The sequence below is a fragment of the Capra hircus genome, chromosome 18 (genome assembly GCF_001704415.2).
Source record: "Capra hircus breed San Clemente chromosome 18, ASM170441v1, whole genome shotgun sequence".
Taxonomy (NCBI): domain Eukaryota; kingdom Metazoa; phylum Chordata; class Mammalia; order Artiodactyla; family Bovidae; genus Capra; species Capra hircus.
Window position 1 is genome coordinate 55,547,073 of NC_030825.1, and position 7,084 is coordinate 55,554,156.

Here is a 7,084-nt window from a genome sequence, read left to right on the forward strand (position 1 = left end):
CAGATAATCATGGTCTGAAAGAACTGTCTGCGCTGGTAGCAACGTTCTAAATCTGCACTGTCCAGTGACAAGCCCTGGGTACATGTAGCTCACAAGCAGCTAGAAATGTAGCTGGTGCAACTGACAGATTTACCTAATTTTAATTAAGTTAGCTGCAAGTGACTGGAGAAGGCAATGGCACCCCACTCCAGTACTCTTGCCTGGAAAATCCCATGGACAGAGGAGCCTGGTGGGCTGCAGTCCATGGGGTCACAAAGAGTTGGACATGACTGAGCGACTTCACTTTCACTTTTCACTTTCATGCATTGGAGAAGAAAATGGCAACCCACTCCAGTGTTCTTGCCCGAGAATCCCAGGGACGGGGGAGCCTGGAGGGCTGCTGTCTATGGGGTCACACAGAGTCGGACACGACTGAAGTGACTTAGCAGCAGCAGCAGCGAGTGGCTAGTGGCTGTCACACGGGACACTGCATTAAGAGAATGTTTCCAACTTCCACCTAAAAACCTGGGGGAAAAATCTGATGCTCTGTCAACGCTGAGTCTACAAAGCAACAACTGGCTGGAGCTGCGTTTCTTTATCTATTTATTTTCTATTTTTTTCGCTGTGCCGTGCAGCATATGAGATTTTAGTTTCCCCAACCAGGGGTCGAACCCACGCCCCCTGCAGGGGGAGTGCGGTCTTAACCACTGCACCACCAGGGAAGTCCTCACAGCTGCCTTTAGACACAGTACACTCGCCAGTCTGCCAGTCCCCTCCACTCCCTGGTCGCTCACAGCCTCCCACCCCTCATTTACCTGCCTGCCAGGCTCCTCTAAAGAGGGCCTGGCAAGACATCTGCATTTTAAAAAATATTTATGTTTGGCTGTGCTGAGTCTTAGCTGCAGCATGCAGGATCTTTTGAACTCCTAGTTACGGCATGTGGAATCTAGTTCCCTGACCAGGGGCTGAACCTGGGCCCCCTGCACTGGGAACACAGAGTCTTAGCCACTGGACCACCAGGCAGCGGACCAGTCAGGTGTCCCAAGACACTTGAGTTTATAATGGTTGACTTGTGCAGTTTCCCTTGACCACTTTCTCTCCACTCGGCTTTACCAAATGAAACCCTTCAAAATCAGACCGAAACGGCCCCTCCACTTTGAAGAATCCTCCCAACATAAGTAAGTCAGAGATTACTTCTCCCTCATCAGAACTCTGATAAGCAAGTGTCTGACAATCCAGTTAACATTTAACTCAAAAGACCTTAGAGTTTAATTCTCTCTGTTTCTCCAGCATGACTTCCAACTCTGCCTCATGTATCGATACTTCTCACAGCATCTTGCTGGGCACAGAACGCTGATCAAAGGAGCTCTCAGCATCCCTTTCCTTGATGAGTGACAGGATTCCATTGTGCCACCTCTTGCCTCCTTTGAAAAGTCCTAACCTGCTAGTGTGCCGGCTTTCCCTCTCTCCCCCTGCCCCACCCAAGCGGCACTTCCTCTTTCTCTCTCTGCGTCAGGGTCACCAGGGAGACAGTGAGCATGTCTGGGTAACATCAGGTTGTTGGGAGCTGAAAGATGGGAGAAACTTCCAGCTTTTACCCTACCTAAACCAATTCTTTTTTATTTTTCCACACCAAACACTGCTGTAAACTCTAGGCCTATTCTATTCGACCTACACAGTGTTTTTAAAAATTAGATTAGCAACATTTTTTTTAATGTTTCATCTGGAATATCTCAACTAGATATGTGAATTTCTGGCTTCTCTTAAAGATGGTTAGATTTGATATTCCCTGCTAGTTAACAATAGGATAGAGTGAGGGACAAGAGGCTTCCCAGGTAACTCAGTGGTAAAGAATCCACCTGCCCATGCAGGAGACACAAGAGACATGGGTTAGATCCCTGGGTCAGGAAGATCCCCTGGACTAGGAAATGGCAACCCACTCCACTATTCTTGCCTGGAGAATCCCATGCACAGAGGAGCCTGGCGGGCTACAGTCCATGGGGTGGCAAGAGCTGGACACGACTGAATGACTGTGCGTGCACACACGAGGGGCAATGGCCATCTCTGGACTGGGTTCCAGTTCCCGTGGTCCTCACTTATCTTCCTGCCTGGCCCCCATAATCATCTGCGTTATAATAATAATAACAGTAGCACACATTTACTGAAGATTTATCATGTTCCAGGCTCTACTGCAATCACGTATATATCACTTAATTCCCACAGCGACCCTAGAGGCATAAACTATATTATTAACCCTATATTATGGATGAGGTAAATAAAAGTGCGGAGAAGTTAAGTAACTTGTACCAAATCAAAGTTAGGATTCAACCCCGGGATGTCTGACTCCAAAGCCCTTCAAAGCCCACTTCACCATTCCACTGTGCTGTGATTCCACACTCGATGCTGGGACTCCTGCCCTATATTTTGCACTTACATTCTTAAGGTGAACAATCAAGGAAAAATCTTCCTCTAGCCATGTAACCAATATAATTTTAACTATAAAGTTAACTCATTTCCACTGATCACTCTTTGGAAAAGAGAAAGACACTGAGGAATCAGAAGGCTATGACTGCACTTGCCAGAGTGAATTCTCACACAGAATTAAGTAAATGAAGAAAAGAGACATCAAAGTTTCTCACTCCACAAGCTGATCCTAGCAGAAAATGCAGATAATCATTAAAATCTAGAACATTTTCACAGTGAGGACAATGAGAGGACCCCTGGGGTCCTCAAGCGTCTTTCAGGGAGTCTGTGAGGTCAAAACTATTTTCATAATAATATTTACATGTTATCTGCTTTTCTAACACTCAGTGAAACTTTAGAGGATTTATCTCAAGAGGCTGCATGCAGAAGCAGATATAAGACACCAGATGACTCTAAAATTGGAAAACAATGCCACTTTTCTCACTAAATGTTGCTTTTTGAAATAAAAATGCCAATTAGGTTAACATGTAATGGGTTTACTATTGCTATTTTTAAATGAATTCATATTTTAAAAATTTATTAAACTCCTAATACAGCAAATATCAGCAGATATAAATTCTTCAGCCACCTGCCGCAAAGAGCCGACTCATTGGAAAAGACTGTGATGCTGGAAAAATTGAAGGCAAAGAAAGGGGTGGCAGAGGATGAGATGGTTGGATGGCATCAATGACTCAATGGACATGCATTTGAGCAAACTCCAGGAGATAGTATAGGACACAAAAGCCCGGTGTGCTGCAGTCCATAGGGTCACAAAACGCTGGACACAATTTAGCAACAAACCAACCACAGTTCACATGCACAAAAACACCCTGGGTGGGGTCTTCAATAATTTTTAAGTCTAAAGGGCTCTGAAGACAAAAAATTTTGAGAACTGCTGCTCTGAAGGGAAAGAGTCCAGCACATATGCATGGCCCAAACAGATATATATGTGTGTATCTAACCTAAACCCCAAATTCCAAACTGGTGGCCAGCAAACACGTTTCGCAAGGGACCCACACTGTATTTAAAAACTTGTTAAAATTAGTTCTCAACATTTACTGATCAAAAGATTTCACATAAAGACAGCGTTATGATTTCTTCTCAAAAACAAAAACTTCTGGTAACACTGTTGTGACATTTCTACTTGGCCATTTCCACCGGCTGGCATCACTAGACGGGGAACACAATCTTTATTTCACCACACTCTGGACCTTTACCTGCCCATCCCTGGTAGGCATCTACACTGCTGAGCTAAAGAAGAAAGAGATTCCTTTGCAGTAAATAATGAAACCTACATCAATCTAATAAATGTCTGCAATTCTCCAGGTCAGTCAAAATGTACAATAAGTGATCCCTTTCCTTATCTGATCTCCTAAAGCAGCAACTTCCGTAATGGTTTCACCAGTGATACAGAGACCCTTGGACCGATCAGAAACCCTTCTGAGAAAAAGGAGTCCATCTGAAAACGGAGACATTCTCCAACAAGTGCAAAGCAAGGAAACTCACCAGGAGGAGGAGTGAGTGAATCAGTCCCCAGGGAACAGGGGGCCCAGTTTAGGCCCCACAGAGAAAGGGGTTCCGGTGACAGTCAGATCATTGGCTATTTCTTCCTGGAACGCTGGATAGTAAATTCAGGACCCTTATTCAACTTCTTCTGCCCTGAAAGCAGGTTGTGGAAAGGAAGGGGCTGTCAGAAGCTGGGTCCCCAAAGAAGCAAGGGCACAGGTGTGAAACTGGGGGCGACTGGTAATTTTTGGAAAAAAGAAGAAAGCAATACTAAACTGGGGAGATCTAGGTAAGACAACGGATTTTGATGTTCAAGGAGTTATTTTTTCTTTCTTTCCTTATTTTCCTCCCCTTGGAAAGGAACCTGGAGAGCTTTGCTGGGAGAAGCCTAACTGAGGTGGAACAGGTGATGAAAAGGGGTTTGTGTTGGGATGGCTGGGGAAGAGTTGGGAAGAAAAATATTAGACAAGAGAGAAAACGGAAGGACTGAGTTGGTTTGTTATCAGTGGAAAGATATTCCAAACAGGGGGACTCATGGTGGGAAGAAAGAATTTTTGCTGGAAAGTGATCCTCAATGGAGAAAAAAAAAATTTTTTTTGCGCTAGAGGAAGTTCCTAAGAGGAGGGGGAGGGGCGAATTCAAGGCGTCTAGGCGGGCTTTCTTGGTTTTGCTGGAAGATCCTAAATAGAAACAAATCTGGGTCCTCTAAAGTGGGGATTTTGGGGAGGAAAGCGGATTTTTAGCACCAGGGCCTGGAAAAGCGGAGGGCAAATGCAAGGCCGAGATGCAGAAAGTGCGGAGGTCGGGTAGGGCCCGCGGCGCGAGCTGGGGAGCTGCGAGGGGGCAGTTGGGGCCTGGGGGGCGGGGTAGGAAAGAAAAGGGGGTGCAGCGAGCCAGGGGCCTCTGAGGAGAGTCTTCTCCAAGGGGGAAGGGGCTGCGGGGATGCAGCGGGGCCCGGAGCTGTTGGGGTGCAGAAGGTGCGTGCGTGACGCGGGGTGGGGGGCGCTCGCCGCGCCTGCTGCGCCTCTCGAAAGGGAGCTGGGCCCCCCTAAAAAAGAAACATAAAAACGAATTAGATTTTAAAAGGGGGAGGGGTTGATGAATGAGGAAGGGGCGGGAAAGGGCGGGGTAGGAAGGAAGGGGAGGGGGCAGGGGCAGCAGCAACCGGGTTTTACCCGCCCCCGGGGGCTCGCGCGCCGGGCCTCGCGCCTCTCGGGCATCCCAGCGGCCCCCTGTCTGCCCCCGCGCCGCCCGCAAGCCCGGCGCGCACGCGCAGCCGGGTCCGCCCCTGGAGAGCCCCGCGTACGTGGCCGCGGGCCGCCTCGCGCCGCCCAGAGCGGCCTCGCGCGCGCCTCGCGCCGCCCGGGCTCCCAGCGCGTGCCGCCGGGCCGCGCAGTCTCGGCGGCTATTCGGCCGTCGCCAAGGGGGCGGGGCCATGCGGGGGCGTGGCCAGGCGCGGTCAGGTGACCTGCGGCAGGCGGGAAAGGAGGCAGTTGGTCGCCATTTTGGGAGGAGGGCGGTTGAAGGCGGGAGAGTGTGAAGGCGCTCAGGGAAGGAGACCGCGGGGGGAGGGGCCGGCGCCCCACGACCCACACAGAGAGGCGGAGAGTCGGGCGTCTCCGGCCATTGTTCATGGAGAGCGGCGTTAGAACGCAGTATGGGGAACTCTGGCTCCCCGCGGGCCGCTCTAAGCTGCAGCCTCAGAGGGTGTGTGTTTGAGGGGCGTCGGTGTGAGAGTAAGGGCCCCTCGCAGCGTCGTGGGGCCCTCCTGGCAGCCCCTGTGCTCCCTTGGGGCCACCGAGCTCTTCCTGCCAAGGGGTTGGGAAGACGTGGGGCTGGAGAAGCACGAAGCGGGACACGATCTCCTCTGCCTTTTTAAAGCCAAGTCCTGAGCCGTCTGTAGATCGGGCTCTGAGCTGAGCTGTGTTTCCGGACCGGGAAAGAGGAGGAAACCGGCAGCAGCAGTGGCTTGGGAGTTGGGGTGGTTGATGATCGGTCAAGAATTCTGAACCCTGCAACGACTTAGGGATTTAATTCCTTAGAAATTGTGCGCTGAAAACCTAGAGAGACATCAGATTCGTGGTTGCCGGGGGGTGGGGATGGGGATGGAGACTAAGTTTCGAAACTCTAAGAGGATCTGCTTGGGATGATGGAAGTATTTTGAAAGTAGGTTGTAGGGGGTGACTGCACAACGTGATGACTTTATTAAAAATCCTTGTGTTGTACACTTTACATGGGTGACTTTCATGTAAATTATAGTAAAGTTTTTATGTTTTAAAAAATGTGATCCCTGGGGTTGGTAGAACAGAGGAGAGGAAAAGGACTAACATTCCACCTTTGGATTCCTTCATTCAGCAAATATTTATTGAGCTTCTGTTCTGATATACTGCAGTGTATGAGTCAAACAGCCCTGCTCTGGCTTATGTTCCTGAGAAGCACGGTCTGATAGAAATATAATACAAGCACTAAGTGCCAGCCACACAACTTTCTGTTTTCTAGTGGCCATAGTTTTCAAAGTTAGAAAAAAGTGGGAAATTAATAATACAATTTAACCCTAAATGTTATTTCAACATGTAATCAGTACAAAAAGTTTTAAAAGATAATTTACCTTGGAGGTGACTTTAAAATCTGGCGTATATTTTACATTGACGGGACATCTCAATTAAGACTAGCCACGTTTCAAGGGTTCCATATAGCCAAACGTGTGGCTTAGGTACCGAACAGCAGGCGTATCTTTAGTGGGGGCAGGCAAAGACATTTAGAATACAATGTAGTTATAGGGTTGTGGTTTTTTTTTTTTTTTAATGTAAGGAAGGACACTACAGTGTGTCAGAAGATGCTATTTTATACAGGTCAGTAAAAGCCTCTCTGGCAAAGTAACACTGAGCAGAAACTGGAAGGCGGTAAGGAAGGGAGCTATAAAAATATGGACAGGAGCGGGGCGGGGGAGGCAGGGGGGCGCAGGCCGGAGTACACACCTTGCCTGGCGGTCCAGCGGTTAAGATTCTGATCTTCCCTGGCAGGGGGCCCAGGTTCAATCACTGGTCGGGAACCAAAATCCAGGATGCTGCATGGTGCAGACAAACTAGCTGCGGGGGAGGAGCAAGTGCAAAGGCCTTGAGGTAGGAAGATGTGG